General features: G+C 42.7%; 1 pseudogene; it reads right to left on the bottom strand.

Moving 5' to 3' along the window:
• Positions 1-888: 888 nt before the first annotated feature.
• On the bottom strand, positions 889-2,441 carry LOC102703426 (annotated as a pseudogene).
• Positions 2,442-17,045: the final 14,604 nt, after the last annotated feature.

Genomic DNA, 17,045 nt, shown 5'->3' with positions numbered 1-17,045 from the left:
GTGCTGGCTTCGCCCTCAGCCGGAAGAACAATGCTTCGGTGAATATTACTTGTAGTATAATACTGTCAGTAGAACTAATCTCGTCCATTGATTTAAAAGGGTATTTTCGTACTTTGATTAATATTTGATTTGTATTTATTATTTTTTATCATATTATGCACGGATAAAAAAGCCTAGCAAGGCCCATTACTGTCCTAGTAAAAAAGACGATATTGCCCTCTCAGAATTCTACTACACCTAAAATTGTTGGTATTATAATTTAATCACAACCGTCCAACAAAATTAGATCAGCGGTCTGGATTAAATTATACTACAAGTAATATGCACCGGAGTCGTTGTCCAGCCCAAAACATTTGCTTGTCCCCTCCTCCCTCATTGTGCGCGTATTCAGTCATACAAATATATTGTAAGATAAAATATGCACATAGTGCATATTTATCGATCGACCATGATAATACAGTATTAAATTACCTTGTACTGTCAATATTCTCTTTTATAATTTTAGAAAATTTTCTAGCGTGTGTTTCTGCTTCCATGAACTGAGCCTACTTTATCCCATACAATTTACACTATCCTGTACTATTTACAATACTATAGTTAGATACACTTGTCTAGATAATAAAAAAGAACATTACATCTCCGGTTTATTCGTAGTTTAACCAGTCCTTTGGATGTCTTGATGTCGAATAAGTTGCATACAAGTCATAGATTGCAAACTGTAATTCTTACGCATCGCTTGTTATGAAACACTGAGGCCGTTAGAGGTTCAAATTAAAGATGTTTTAAGCCAACTTAAATGATACGAACAGATTAATTAATATATAATAATCAAGTGCCAGAGTATAATTCTCATGCATGCATGGTACAGTACATCACAATTATGCCGTCCACATAACAAATATAACATTTATTCATTTTTGGGTCCCTCATACATGATATAATTGGACATAAACACGACATCACAAAGTTCAGGTACAATGACACATATATAATTGATCATATCTGAGAATATGACAGGATTCGAGCCTGTTGTTTCCCATAATCCACTCTCATTTTAATCTGTTAAATAAAAACATTCATACGTAGGACTGATCCTACTATTGCAAACTGACATAAAGTAGCACCCAGATTATTTTAGAGAAAATAATCAGATTATTGTTCGTCACAATTCACAGCAGGCACATGTAAGCAGAGATGGTTTTAAGCCCCAAGTGTCCAGGACTTTCCGTCAGTAGCGCCAGGAACCTAGGCATGAAGCAAAACATTACAGTTATTACCACCTCGATCATTAAGGTACTAATAAAATTAACAAGGTTCCTGTCCAATAGTGTAATTAAAATTGTATACACCCGATTCTCATATATGGTCCGGTACACGTGTCAAACAAAGCTACAATTTAAACATCATCCCGTATTAATGTTTTAACTAGTGCCTGAAATGTTGTATACTTACCACTGTATTATTCATTGGAGTGTAGAACGCATGGATATGAAGTTCTTTAACATTTTCACCAGGAGATGACTGGATCACTTTCTGCTTGATAATACCATGTGCCAATGCAAATTCCCCTGTTCCACTACACATGGCCCACTGACCTTCTGCAGGAGTAGTGCCCATCACCTGAAGCATAGACCCCCTTAAACCTGTTCCATGTACATGAGCATTACTTGCCTGCAGATCATCCCGATAAAATGCTCCTACCATCATACAATACCCACTATGTATATAACAGCAAACCAAAGCCGATAATTATGCACATATTGAGACAAATTAATTGTAGCCTTAATTAAGAACTGTTGTGTTTGTTACCTGTCATCCTCAAACACTATGTTGAAAGAAGCATACCAGCTTGTACCGCTGTAACTAGTCTGCATATGGAAGCCTTCTGCCCTTGCAACAACCTTTGCATTTGGGTCAAGAGATTCAGAAATCGTCCGGCAGCAGCAGCAGTCACACCAAAATCGTTGGGTCGCACTTTTGGGTTCAGTATCACTTCGGCGCCGTTTGGATGGCAAAATCTTTTGGGGGAGAGGTCACGTCAACGCGTACGGTCACACATTTAAAGTATTAAACGTAGTCTAGTTACCAAATAATTTTCAGATTTCGTCTGGGAACCACGAGACGAATTTTTTGAGTCTAATTAATCTGTCATTAGCATATATTGGTTACTGTAGCACTTATGACTAATCGTGTACTAATTAGACTCAAAAGATTCGTCTCACGATTTTCCCCATAACTGCGTAATTAGTTTTAATATTCATGTATATTTAATGCTTTATTTAAATGTCCAAAGATTCGATATGATGTTTTTGCGAACTAAACGGGGCTTGGTGGTCACGGTTTGGGCCAGCATCAGCCTGGCGCAGGTACAGGTGCATGTAGAGCTCGTTTCTCTGGAGTGGGCGCTCCACGGGGGCAATCTCATAGTAGGACTTAGCCATTTTGGCACTGCTGGATTTGGGTTCCTTGATGGAACAAGAAATGGGAGCTCTATATGGGAGAAACAGTTAGTGCTTAGTTGGTAATTCACCTTCCCTCAGTGTTGTGAATTAAGATGATATGGATGTGTGGTATTTATAAACCCTAGACTGGCCTGTTGCAGGCAGCCAGGGTGTACATGATAATTCCCCCTTTTGGTCAATTAAAAAATTGGAAGTTTGTTTTTGGCCCGTTCTTTGATGGATGGAAATCTAATAGGTTATAGTTAGCATGCACGAGGAGCCGCATCATGTAAAACCACCATGGTTTTGGCCTAGAAACTGAAACATATTGACTTCTTTTGATTTCAAATGCATATCCAGGGAATCACTACCTCTATTCAAAAATATAAGGGATTTTGCCTATATTAACGCGCGCATAGCCAAATTACCTTACAATTTGGAATATAGGTACTACACCCTCCACTTTTTTATTTGATGGCGTTAGCTTTTGAATTTATGTTTGAATATTCTTTTTATTCAAAAGTTTACATAATTATTAATTATTTTTGTTATGATTTAATTTAATACTAAAGACTATTCCAACATTTCTAAAATTTTTTTTATGTTTGCATATAACTTTTGAATACAATAGAAAATTAAATGTAGATTCAAAAGTTAATGACGTCAAATAAAAAAATTGAGGGAGTATTTGTTAGCCGAATTATTAGTCAAAAATTATATGTATTAAAATTTCTAAATACATGAATTGATGCACTATTTATATTTTGAAACGGATTGATGGAGTACGTACACAGCAGGAGCGGATTAAATGATAAACATATCAGCATACAAACTTCGAATAATCAGTTTAAATAATTGTGTGGCACATACTACCTCCATTTCATAATATAAGACTTTCTAGCCTTGTCTAGATTCATATGGATGATAATGAATCTTGATATTTATATAAATTACATAAGTCCATCAATTGATGAATTTAGATAAATCTAGAAAATCTTATAATATAAAACGGAGGTAATATATAATAGTAAACGAGATTCATCAATCGAACATGGCATCTTGTGATATGTCCCATGCGTGATCAAAATAGTATATTTTTAAATATGTACAATATAATTTTAATTTGAGGAGCATGACCAATTTGTTGGTTTTGTATATATGGATCATTTTGAATGTACAAACTTACTAATAAAGGACTAACAGCTTCAGGGCAGACCATGCAAGCAGGACATGATCAGTCATTGTAAACTTACTAGTAATATATGTAGGTACGTACGTTCGTTTGGATGAACGAAGATGCTTATTCGTTTGTATGTTACGGTTACGGACGTTATATATATATATATACACCATTAAATTTTAATTATTAGCTTGTTTGCTTGGTTTAGAGTTTAGCACAAGTAGCCTACGATTAAATTATAACTACGTAGTACGCCAAGTAGCATATTCAGTATATGTATATATATTGGGAATTGGTTGCTTGGGTATGGAACAAGATTTTGAACTGCAAATTATGGTTGAGCTTCTAGTTTTCTGCTGGTCAATTTGTCTATACAAAATGAAATTTTCATACGTATATACTACGTTGGTGTGTCATGTTCATGTGCTCAAGATGTACACAGGCTGTAATGTTCGTCCTCAAGGAATCTACGAAGCTTTTTCCCAACTAACCTCTACCACATTTTGCAACCTTTTTAATTTCGCCCAGTAAATACATGCACCGCTTGTGATTTGAGAAGGTTTTCTCACCCGATTATTTATGGGATCCTCACAGAAACCTAACCATAGTTTAAAAAAAAACATTGAGCCTAAAAGAACCTTGTCTAAAGAACTTAATTAATTCTTTCTTAAATTATGCAGGCCGGCCTAATCATGCAGAATCGATTAGCTTTGGATTTATGGTAGTGGGGTTATATATGGACAACTCCACCAATATGGCTCAAATCCAGAAAGGTATTACTCCGTTAGGACCAGGGTTTGCAAAATCATGAAGCTAGGGGGTAAAACCGTGCCTGGTGGTGCTGCAATCATTGTGATTATGACGATAAAACCATGCACATTTGAATCGAAAAATACTCCCTCATTCCTTAAATGTTTGACGTCGTTAACTTTTTTATACACGTTTGACTATTCATTTTATTCAAAAAATTTACATAATTACTAATTATTTTTTATATCCTTTTACTTATTGTTAAATATACTTTTATGCATATATATAGTTTTACATATTTGAGAAAAAATTGAATAAGATGAATAGTCAAACGTATAAAAAGTTAACGACGTCAAACATTTAAGAACAGAGGTAGTATTAACAAAATCGTGGAGGAACCCATGCAGTAGCTAGCGATAATCGCGCAATACACCACGATAATTGCCGTGATTTTATCGGAACACTTTTCATGGTTCGGTTAGCGACTATCATGCGAGAAACTACAGAACCCCGCGCTGATTTACGCGATAATCGCGAGGTGATGTCGACCAAAGTCGGCAGTGAACAAAATAGAGGAAAATAGGGGTAAAATTAGAAAAAAAGGAGAAACACATTACAAGAAAATTAGAAAGTTTATTGTTGTAATCCTATGGTTAAAAAGCAAATGTAGAGCAATATTATGTTACTGCAAATAGAATTGACAAATTAATAATTTAATAATTTTCACGGAGGATCTATCCTAAATTGCTAATATAGTAAAAGACTAATAGTTGAACAATTTGGTAATTTTTTGATGAAAATTAAGAAAGAGCTATATCTTGGGAGTACATAAAGTAAAAAATAAAAAAATTTAGCATGACCTATGCTAATAGTTGGAGCATTTGATAATTCACAACAAACAAAACATTTACATTTCATAATATGAAATCCACAGCCATAATATAGTAAAGTCCAAGCCATAATCCAATGAAGTCCACAACCATAATATAGTCAAGTCCACAACAATAATAGTAAAAAACTGTCCGTCATAGACATAATATAAAGTCCCACGATAAAAAAATTGATGGTTTCAACAATTAATAAATAATCTATGTTCTCCATTGCTGATATGTCATGTTATACTCTTTAGTAGACATGAGCATAATGCCCTGGGAGTGTTAAACCAGCCATGAAATCTTGCCAGCTTTGGCCTGTTAATAATGTTGTTTGCCACTGCTCATACAACTGAGCATAGCAACTTGGCTCTTGCCACTCATACACCCATCAAACTGCTAGAAATTCAAAAGCATTTGAGGCGGTTGTAGGTATACCTTGCATATTGAGTGTCGTCGAGGTTGGAAGAACTATATGACACACAACTCTCTTGTGGTGTGTCAGGCTCAGCATACCATAGTTGTTGTCCCCCTTAGGTGCAGGAGTCCACGCCGTGAATTTGGAGCAGCATGGTGTTGGTATTGAGTGGCGTGGGTGAAGTTAGTCTCACCTGCATGTCAGAAAAGTAAAACACATTAGTAGTACACATTGATAGGATATGCATTGTATGTGGGAGAGAAAATATTTTATACCAATGAAATGTATTTGTTTTTGACCTTGAGATGTTGTGTTCTGTCCTCTAGAATGCTAGTATGGCCCATGTTGTGGAGCTATATCACCACCCTCTTCATCGTCACCATCATTTGTTTATATACTAGAATTGCTGTCATTGGACTCCTGGTACGTAGTATTTTCATTAGTATCATTGTCTCTATGGACAGATGGTGGTGATACTACCTTCCCCTCGCCCTTTGCCTTTACTTTCTTGACCTTTGGCTTTTTTCAGTCCCTTCCTAGTCTTCCTCTTGCGAATGTAGGTGCCACCACGTGTCAACGTGATCAGCTACTATGTGGGAAGGCAGTGGGGCTTCACTGTCCATAGAGTCCTCATCTGGGCCCGATGCTGCATTGGACCTCACATTCTCTATCTAGTCCTTTATGTGATTGTTTGTTCATAAAAGGGAAGGTCTACTAGCCTCTTAAACGGATCATCATTTTCCTTCCTGGTAAATCCTCATGCTGCTTGTATTATCAACCTAAGGATGTAGTTGACATAGACAAGCTTGTTTAGTTTCTTGTGCGTGAGCTTATTGCAAGCCTTGTTGAATGTCTTAGTATGGCTAAGTGCGATGGTATTCCAGTTTCTATCACGCCAATTTGATGAGCAACATTGTGAGACTATACAGAGGGCAAACTTTCTATGTATCGGGGTGTCCATTGCAAACATCATCCACCATTAGGCTACATCGAAAGAATAAGGTCTGATCTCATTACATTAAAGTAGAAGAGGTAATCAATTTGGGTTATTTGAGTAACATATTGCATACCAGGGGAGGTCTGGCTTTTGTTGTCGTTCTATAAGAAAGGGGCCTAATGAATTCTCTAGACTTTATACAGTAGTGCTCGAGCTCAAGAAAAGCCTGTGCTTTTATGTCAACATTCTTCATCCACTCGAAGACCCTTGCTAAGTCAATAAATACGATATCAGTCTTGTCATACATGTAATTAATCAATCCTCGGGTAAAAACCAGCAGCTACAACCTGGAGCCATTGTCTGTAACAATTTGCACGATGTGCTCTCTTGACCTAGATCACGAACAACCTTACACCTTACATATCTCCTGCAAATGTAAATCATGAGATGAAACTGTAAAACAACATAAAATAATAGTAACTTCCAATAATCTCACATCACGTCAAGAAGGAAGTTTGAATCCTAGGTATGAGCGGTGGCCTCAATGATTTATGAAACATCACAAGATTGCAATAAATCAAGAAATTTATGGCAGCCATCCTAGTAGGACCTGTCCATGAATCACACATTAGTGTCACACCATGTGTTGGCCAATCCTCCTTGAACCTATCGAATAGTCCGTCGATGTCTTCGACAATACAGTCAATATATTTTTGGTTGATCTCCCAGCTTGTTGGAGATGATATGCCCGCACCTACAAGGAAGTCAGTTATAACTCAATTGGAAACTAATATATGTAGTTGACAATATAACGAATAATCCACATAACCCATTTTTCGTGTGTCTCTAACGGCGCTGACAAAGTATTGATTGTAAGCTTGCTGTCCCGAATATCCACAATTGTAGTAGAACCTCGCCCATACCTCCGCAACGACCTCCCTCGCTTCTTGTGTCTTCTTTGATCACCAAGACCCAGTGTCGATTCGTGGATGCACCTTAGCCCTACCACTAGCTAGATGGGAATAATAACTCATAGCTAGGGATTCTCTCCTCAAAGTTGCACTCCTTAACAAATTGGTGACAAGGTTGCCTATGCACAAAGACTAAGTTTGCTCGGCTGGATCTCTAGTGCCCCCTCCCATGCTTATAGACCCCTTGTCACACCCGGAGTTTTATCCCGAGCCTAAAATCGTAAAAGAAATTCGTAAATAACAATAGGTTTAATTAACTCAGGAAAAATCCCTCTAAAAGGAATTAATTTAATTAAATCGAGGCTCGCAAATCGATTAACTGGATTTAAATTCAAATTGCAGAACAATAAAATTTGATCAAACAAATTAATTTAAAACTCGGCAAAAGTGGGGTTTTCCTTTTTCCCTCCTTTTTCCTTTCTTTTTCCCTTCCTTCTCAAATTGGGCCGAAGTCTAATTTTCCTCCTCTCCCTTTTTCTTTTTCTTTTTCCTCCTTCCCGGGCCGGCCCAGCCGAGCCGGCCCACCTCTCCCCGCCCGGCCGGCCCAGCCGAGCCGGCCTTCCGCTCCGTCCCAGCGCGCGCGCGCTCCTCCCGCCTGGGCCGCCTCGGCCCAGCTCGCCCGCTCGTCCGCCCGTGCCACGGCGAAGTCCGTCTCGCCTCCCTCCTCCCTCGCGCCACTGACAGGTGGGGCCCACCTGTCAGCGACCGAAACCCCGCCTCCGCCCCAGCCCGCGCCCGCGCCGCGCCGCGCCAGCCGAGTCCGCCGCTCCGCCCGCCGCTCCGCCACCGCAACCGCCGCCGCCGAGTTCGCCGCGTCGCTGACTCGGTCTCCAACCTCCGTCCCGCCCTAGCCGGCGCCGCCACACTATAAATCCCCTCCCTGCCGCCGCGTCGCCGCTGTTTTTCCCTCCGCCACCAAGCCGCCGCTGTGTCCCGCCGTTCGCCGCCGACGTGCGATTGCGCCCTCTGCCGCCCGTCGTCGCCGTCCAGCCGCGTCGTCACCTCCGCCTCGCCGTCGCCGACTTGCTACGCCCGGGTCGTCGCCGGCGGGCATCTCCAGCGCCCGCGCATCCTCTCGCCACTCGGTCGCCGCCGCTCCCGACCTCGCCACCGCCACCCCGATCCCATCGCCCGATCGTCGCCGTCGCGCCGTCGGACGTCGCCACCTGTCCCACCTCCTCGCCGACCTGTCGCCGTCGTTCCCATCGCCGGTGAGCCTCTCCCCTCCCCTCCTCCCCTCGTTTCCTCTCCACAGGATGCCGCCGAGGTCGCCGCCACCGCCGCCGTGCGCGTGCGTGCCTTGGGCGTTGCCGTCGCCCCTCCGCTTGTCGTTGTCCCCGCCTCGCCGGCGCCGCTCGTTCCCGCCATTCGCCGCACCGCCGCGCTCGTCGCGCCGTCGTTGCTGCTCCGGTTGCGCCGTCGTCGTGCGCCGCCGCTCCGGTCGCGTCCGCCGCTCGGCTGCCAGGCTGCGTCGCTGCTTGGCAGACGCCACCTCGCTCCTCCCTCAAGCTCCCATCTAGCTCCTCTGGCCGCTTCCCGCGCCCGCCCGCCGTCGCCGTGCCGCTGTGCCGTCGTCGCCGTGCGCCGCGCTCGGTCGCGCGCCACGCGCTGTCGTCGGACGCCGGTCGTCATCGTCGTGCCGTCGTCGTCGTCGCGCCGTCGTCGCCGTCGCCGCCCGCCTGTCGCCGCCCGACATCGTCGCCGACGCCGTCGTTGCTGCGCCGTCGCCGCCTCCCCGGCTGAATGCCGCATCCCATCCCCCTCTCCCTCGCGACGTCGTCGCTGAGCTCCTCCGCCCGCCGCGCTGCTGGCTGACTCACCGCCGCGCCGCCCCGATCCCTCTCCCACTCGGCCGTGTCTCCACACCGCCATTCCCCACTTCGTCGCAATCGTCATCTTTGCGTCGCCGTCTTTCCCTCCCGCCGCTCGTCGTCGCTCCGAGCCGCGCCACCCCATCGCTGTCTCCGCCTCCTCCGCGTCGACTCGTCGTCGCCGTCCTCGTCACCACCTTCGCCATCGCCGCCTTCCCCGTCGCCTCGCGCCAGCGCTCGCCGACGCCGTCGTCGCCCTCCCGTCGCGCCGTCGTTGTCGTCCTCCCCGAGCCGCCGCTGTTCTCCCTTCGGCGTCGCCGCTCCTAGCGCCGTCGCCAGCTCTCGCGTGGCCACCCACTGGGTCGCCGCCGTCCGCCGCATACCCGCCGGTCCGCGCCGCCGTCCGCCGGTCGCCGCCCGCCGCGCCATCGCGCCGCGAGCCGCGAGCCGCGCGCTCTGCTCCCTTCCTCTCTGTTCCTCTCTCGCTGACGAGCGGGACCCACCCGTCAGCCGTTCCCCGCGCCAGCCCCTTCCTCTCTCTCCTCCCCGGGCCCGCGTGTCAGTCTCTCCCTCTCTCCTTCTCTCACCGACAGGTGGTCCCCACCTGTCAGCCGTCAGCTCCTCTCTCCTCGCTGACGTCAGCAGCCCCATTAATTGCGCAATAATTGATTTAGGACTTTTCTGTTTAGCTAAAAAACACAGATAAACTTCTAAAATTCATAAGTAATTCATCTAGTCTCCGTTTAGGTCCATTCAAGTTTCATTAAATCCAGAAAAATGCCAAGAATCCATTAAAAATAGTTTCTTTCTCTGTTTCAGTAGTTTTTAGCCTGTTTTGTTTGTTTTGCCTTGTTTGTCGTAGGTTTTGACCCCGTTGCAGCGCCGTTCGTTCTCGAAGTCGTCGCCGAAGTTCCTCGTGGGTCTAAGCAAGGCAAGTGGCACCCTTCTTTGATCATATTGAACCTATGATTATAAAATCCCCCGCTTTTACATTCAAACATGCATTGTTTTATGCAAACCTATTTATTGTATTTATCTATTGGGCATTTACCAATATATCCGTTGATCCCCATTCATTATTATTGTCATCCCAGAGTTAATTTGACTAGAATTAGGGTTAGTCAATGCTTAGCCATGCTTAGTTCAACTAGCTCACCAATTATTATTTAATTATTGTTGCACTTTGGTACACCTTCAATGGTTGTTATCATTATTCATTTCCCGAGGTGGATTAATACAACTAAAATATTGCTTATGGTGGGCTGTGGGTGCATGGTTTTGAGAGTCGTGCCCATGGCAATTAAGGACCGGTTCTCAGGAAACCCTAAAGGTCTTACACGTACTAACCACAAGCCAGAATGGGCAACGGTGAGACTCGTAATCTAGCTTGTCCCTATTCGACGTACCCAGGCAAGGGTAGGCGTGATGGAGTATGGACGGGCAATCGTGGTGTAACGAAAGCTTCTCCTGCTTCCGGATCTACCAAGGCACAAGAGGGGACTGCCCGACTTGGTGTAAAGGAGGGGGTGAAACCTGAAGTGTGGTGCGATTGTCTAGGGAGGGTTAGGTGAAAGGTCTTATCATGGTTTCCGTACTGAGGTATCGTGGTGATACGTTGGGGCATGGTAACATGCTTGGCAGCCATGTCTTGTGGGTAAAGTTGTACACCTCTGCAGAGTAAAACTATTCGAATAGCCGTGCCCGCGGTTATTGGGCGAACTGACAGATTCACTGGGATTAGTTGAACCTCTTTAATAATTTTATTAATCTTGGAATTGGTTTGACCCTACGCAATGTGGTGTAACGTTGGCAGTGGTTTGGGTCTGTCACAACGTGGTTTAACGTTGGGCAGAGGGTTGACCCTGTCGCTACGTGGTGTAACGTTCGACAGCGGTCTGGGCCTGTTGCAACGTGGTGTAACGTTGGACAGTGGATGATTATTTTAAATGTTTACTTTACTTTTATTTCAGTCTATTTTATTTACTGTTTTGCTAAATTACTGCAGCTTTTGTGCAAGTTAACCTTAGCCTATCCTTGTTACCCTATTGCATTCATTATTCTCCCTCTCTTGGGTGTTACTTGTTGAGTACGGTGGTTTGTACTCAGCCTTGCTTAATTTTTTCCCCCACCAGAGCAAGTGCCAGAGCCTGTGTCAGAAGAAGGTTGTTCCGAAGGTTGAAGTAAGGTTCAGTCCGCCGTCGAGAGTGCCTGTGGTGTGGAGCCGTCTTCGCTAGCTGAAGCTGAAGATTAGATGGTCTAGTCTTGTTTTCCTTTTCCGCTGCATTTCGATAGATAATTGTTTTTATTTGTTTTTAAGACGTGGAACTGTGTATTAATTTGTCATAGTGTGTACTCGGGCTGATTCCTGGACCGAGATTTAATGCATGCTATTGTTCAGAAATTTGGTGTAAATTTCTGGGCGTGACACCCCTCCTCTCTCTTCAACCCCTCCCCTCATAAACTCAGTCTCCTTCCATGATGCCTCAATAGCCTGTCGCATTTGCTCATCCTTATCTAACTACATTCCATGTTTGGCAAAGTGTTGCCTAGTTGTATCCTCCCGCATTGTCTTTTCAGTTCGTTTATCATCCCCTTCATTTTGTATTCTTCCCAACTCATGAAAATACAAAGACCTGACATCAGGCGGAACATGTTGACAACATTTAACTCGAGCCTCCTCCAAGCCAATTGTCTTTTGAACATTGTTGTCTCACCCCATGCTTTTGAGTCACAACAATACTTGCACCAAAATCCATTTCCTACATGTCTTCAATGCTCCCACACAAGGTCCCTATGTAACATGTTACCCCTGGATTGAATCAAATATTTCTTGAATCAACATCATGAATAGATAATTACATGACTAACACTCACAACATAGAATAGGTCATAAATTGGATTTTTCAATTCACAAAAAAATTGTTACGTGCAATAAATGAGGCAAAGCTAGCAATTAATTACTCATGATCACTAACTTTCTTCGTTGGTCATTCAACAAAATGTAACACTATATCAGATAAACCTTAACCGTAAATACCCTGCATTGCATCAAATACAACATAATACCTCAATATAACCACTGCATTCAATCTGACATATTTCAATTGGGCCTTCTCATCACTACCCAACACTACACATCAAAGCTACAGATTGAGGGATACTAATGTTTAAAGTTTAAACCTATCACTAAGCCTCGCCCTTGTGCGCGGTTTCATAGGCCTATCGAGCCATAAAACCCCAAACCATGTCGATTATTGTACCTACCATGGCGACAATTTCCCAAATTGCCATGGCTTACCTCAGCCCAAGCTGACACGGTTTGCCAACCCATTAGGCTGATAACCATGCAAGCCTCAGCGATTATCAGCCAAATCGGCATGACTAGGTTGGCCCAACAAATTGTTTTTCTTTCCTACATGGTTTATTTGCCAAGTCGCATGAATCCCAGAAACCGCGGTAGTAATCGCTAGCATGGACACAAGCCCAAAAGCACCGCAATGTTTTGAAGTTTAGGCCAAGCAATTAACTATGAAAACCATGTGATTCTCATCCAACCCGAGGCGGATGACTTCATGGCTGCTCCCAGGCGCCGCCCACACCCCCGTGAGGGATTATCGCCGCATATCAGATTGCTTTTCATTATGAAATGACGGAGGCAGGAGGTCTAGTGGCACTGGCTTGGCTCATGATTTAGAGCAAGACTAATAATATAGTCAGCAACAACTAGTACAGATCAGGCTATCTAGAACCCCCTAATCGTAATGGATCAACTCGGCCCGCTACGGGTGAATTAGACTGTAACGGGCCATATTTAAGCCTGTGTTTGATATAGTGCACAATATTGGACCGTGAAGGATAGAGGAGTATCTGTCACGGTCCAAATAAAAGAGGAGTGATGAATATATCCGTAACAGTTCCATATCATTAGCCGTTACCGGTACGTACATATCTGTAAAGGCTCTAAACTTACCGACCGTGACCGATATTGGCCATTAACCATAATGGTATGGTTGTACAGAAATGTGACCGATACTTTCCTATCGGTCCCAGCTCTTTTGTTATGAGCCGTGAGAGATTTTAGTTAATATTTGAAACGGGTTTTTTTGTAAGAACCGTGACCCATATTGTGGCACTATATATATCCGCATGAACCAAAGTTTTGGCTATCCTAACCCATTTGACTATTCACATTTTGGGTGGGAGACTTAGGGGGGCGAATGTTTGCCATAGAAAACCGCAAAAGTTAAATTGAACATTCAACAGGGCAAGGTACTATTGACTACACCCTTATTGCATAATTAAGTTAAGTTTGCAAGTATTATATAATTGATAATCATCTTCATTGATCTTAGATGGATTGAACCTAGATGTAAAACAAGAATCATTTGAGGAGTGAATATAGAAGTGGACTCGGGGAATTTCCAAATGCAGCAGAAGATGATACGCGTGTGAGAAATGCTCAGTTCATGCGTTGCCTATGCATGAACTTTAAGAATGAGCAGTCTTGGGAAAGTCAAGTGCAGATATAGAGTCACCTAGTGAGAAGAGGCTTCATGATAGGTTACGACCGTTTTATCTGTCATGGTGAGGGAGTTGAAGCGACGAGCGATGAAATAGTTATAAACGAAGACTAGCACAAAGAACAAGAAGGAATTAAGCATATGTTTGTGCCATCACCACCGGGGAAACTAAGTTAGTTCATTGGCACGACGTTGATCGGAAGAAGGATGGTAAGCTTAGACATCCCACAGATTCCATGCAATGGCGGAATATCAGTAAGTTATTCCCTAATCGTCTGGAAGATCCGAGAAACATACGGTTTGCTTTAAGTATAGATGGTATGAACCCATTTGGGGATATGAGCAGCCGTCATAGCACATGGCCCGTTCTACTTGTTAACTACAACCTACCACCCTGGTTGTGTTTCAAGAGAAAGCACATTATGTTGGTTTTGCTTGTGCAAGGACCAAAAAGAAACAACCTAGAAATGACATTGATCTATTCCTATATCCACTCATTGATGCCATTCATGTACTTTGGGGTGGTGTCGATACATGGGATGCGTATGGAGAGGAGAATTTCCAAGTGCATGCTATGTTATTCAACACCATTAATGACTGGCCGCCTCTGGGAAACTTATCAAGCCAAACCGTCAAAGAAAAATGTGCCTACTCAGGGTGGATGGAAGAAACACACAGCAGGTGGTTGAAACACTCCCGCAAGATTGTGTACATGAGTCACAAGCGATTTCTTAGGGGGAATCACCCGTACAGATATGTGACAAAACCATTAGATGGTAAGAAGGAGCTTGGTGAGGCCCCTCAGTCATTGTCTGGAGATGAGGTATATAATAAGGTGAAAGACATGGAGCATGTCTTGGAAAGAGAAGTAAAACCAGTAATAGTAAACAACAAACAATATAGAAGAAAAAAATATGTGTTCTAGAAGCACCTGGAGGTTCAATATTGCATAGACCTAATGCACGTCGAGAAAAATATGACGAATAGTGTCATTGGACTGTTGCTGAACAGAAAAGGGAAAACGAAGGATGGGTTCAATGCACGGAAGGACATGGAGGATATGAAGATTCGTCCTGGACTAGCAGGTAGAGTGAACGAAGACAAAAGAAAAGTTTACCTAGCGCCTACTTGCTATACGCTGTCGGTCCTAGAGAGAAAGTCCTTCCTGAACTGCATAAGTGGTATTAAGTTACCTACGGGATACTCATCACGGATCAATAAGTTTGTCTCTGACAATGAGTTCAAGTTGGTAGTCTGAAGTCACACGATTGTCATGTCATGATAACTCAACTTTTTCCAGTTGCTATTAGGAATATTTTGCCACCTAAAGTCCGGCACATGGTTATGCGGTTGTGTTTTTTCTTCAATGCAATTGGTCAGAAGGTTTTAGATCCAGATATGTTGGATGGATTGCAAGAAGATATAGTGAAAAACCTTGTGTCATCTAGAGATGTACTTTCTGCCTTTGTTCTTTGATATTATGGTCCATGCCATCGTGCACCTTGTGAAGTAGACGAATAATTGTGGTCCAGCATTCATGAGGCAAATGTACCCATTTGAAAGATACATGGGCATCTTGAAGGGATATGTGCGTAACAGAACGCGTCCAGAAGGAAGTATTATGGAAGGGTACACGACAAAGGAGGTCATTGAGTTCTATGTTGACTACATGGAAGAGCAAACATCCATCGGAGTTCCGAAGTCACGTCACGAAGGAAGACTTCAAGGTGTTGGCATTATTGGTAGAAAGATTATTAAATTGGATCGAGAGCTATATGACAAATTTCATTTGATGGCGCTACAACACATGGTGCTTGTTGGCCCATACATTGAAGAGCACCTTTCACATATACGGAAGGATAACAGTGGTTGGTCAGAAAGTTGGATATACAAGGAGCACACGACACACTTCAATGCATGGTTCAAGAACATAATAGTGACTAGTACTTCGCCTGTCAGTGAGGCACTGAAATGGTTGGTGCATGGTCCATCATGCGATGTGCAAACATGTCAAGGGTTTGACATCATTGGATACACATTCTACACATGTGAAAGCACCGTGCAAAATAGAGGTGTCCGTATAGATGCTCTTCAGGATGGTGGGAGGGGGTGTATTTCATACTATGGCCGAATCATCGATATATGTGAGATCAACTATGTGAAGTTCAAAGTGACGTTGTTTCGGTGCATGTGGGTCAATAAGCTCCGAGCCGGGGTGATGATCGATAAATAGGGTTTCACATTAGTTGATTTCTCGAAGATAGGTTACAAGGATGAGCCTTTCGTCCTAGCGAAACAGGTAGTCCAAGTTTTCTACATCAAAGACCCAACAAATAAGAAGCTACATGTTCTCCGAGAAGGCAAAAGGAGTATAGTTAGGGTGAAACACGTTGTTGACGAGGAGGAGTACAACAAATGCACTAACGCAGCACAAGAGCTACCTCTAGAAGAGGAGTCACCCGAAGATTGTAATCTGTACGCAAGAGTAGATCATGACGAAGGCCTTAGTGTCGAGATGTAATAAATTATGTATTACACTTAATTGTTCTGAAATTAAATGTATAATCAAATTGTTATGCATTTATGGATTAAATTTAATGGATCTAAAATTTAATGTTTTATATTTAAAGTGGTAAATACTACAATTGCTATAGATTACACATGTTTAATTAAAGCGTTATGCATTTATGGAATAAATTTAATTGATCTAAAATTTAATGTTCTATATTTAAAGCGGTAAATAATATAATTGCTATAGATTACACATGTATAATTAAATTGTTATGCATTTATGGATTAAATTTGATGGATCTAAAATTTAAAGTTCTATATTTAATGAGGTAAAACTACAATTGCTATAGATTACACATGTTTAATTAAAGTGTTATGCATCTATGGAATAAATTTAATTGATCTAAAATTTAATCTTCCTTATTTAAAGTGGTAAATACTATTGTTGCTATATATTATTCATGTATAATTAAATTGTTATGCATTTATGGAAAAAAAATTAAAATGTATAATTAATTGTAAATTTTTTAAAATTTACATTTCTGTGTACATCCTGGTACAATGTATCCATCACGGTCTAGCAAACGTTGACTGTGATGGATATATGTTTTCGTCATGGGCGGTACGCTACGAG

The sequence above is a fragment of the Oryza brachyantha genome, chromosome 10 (assembly GCF_000231095.2).
Source record: "Oryza brachyantha chromosome 10, ObraRS2, whole genome shotgun sequence".
Taxonomy (NCBI): Eukaryota; Viridiplantae; Streptophyta; class Magnoliopsida; order Poales; family Poaceae; genus Oryza; species Oryza brachyantha.
The sequence above is the reverse complement of the archived record's forward strand: the minus strand, read 5'-3'. Positions and strand labels throughout refer to the sequence as shown.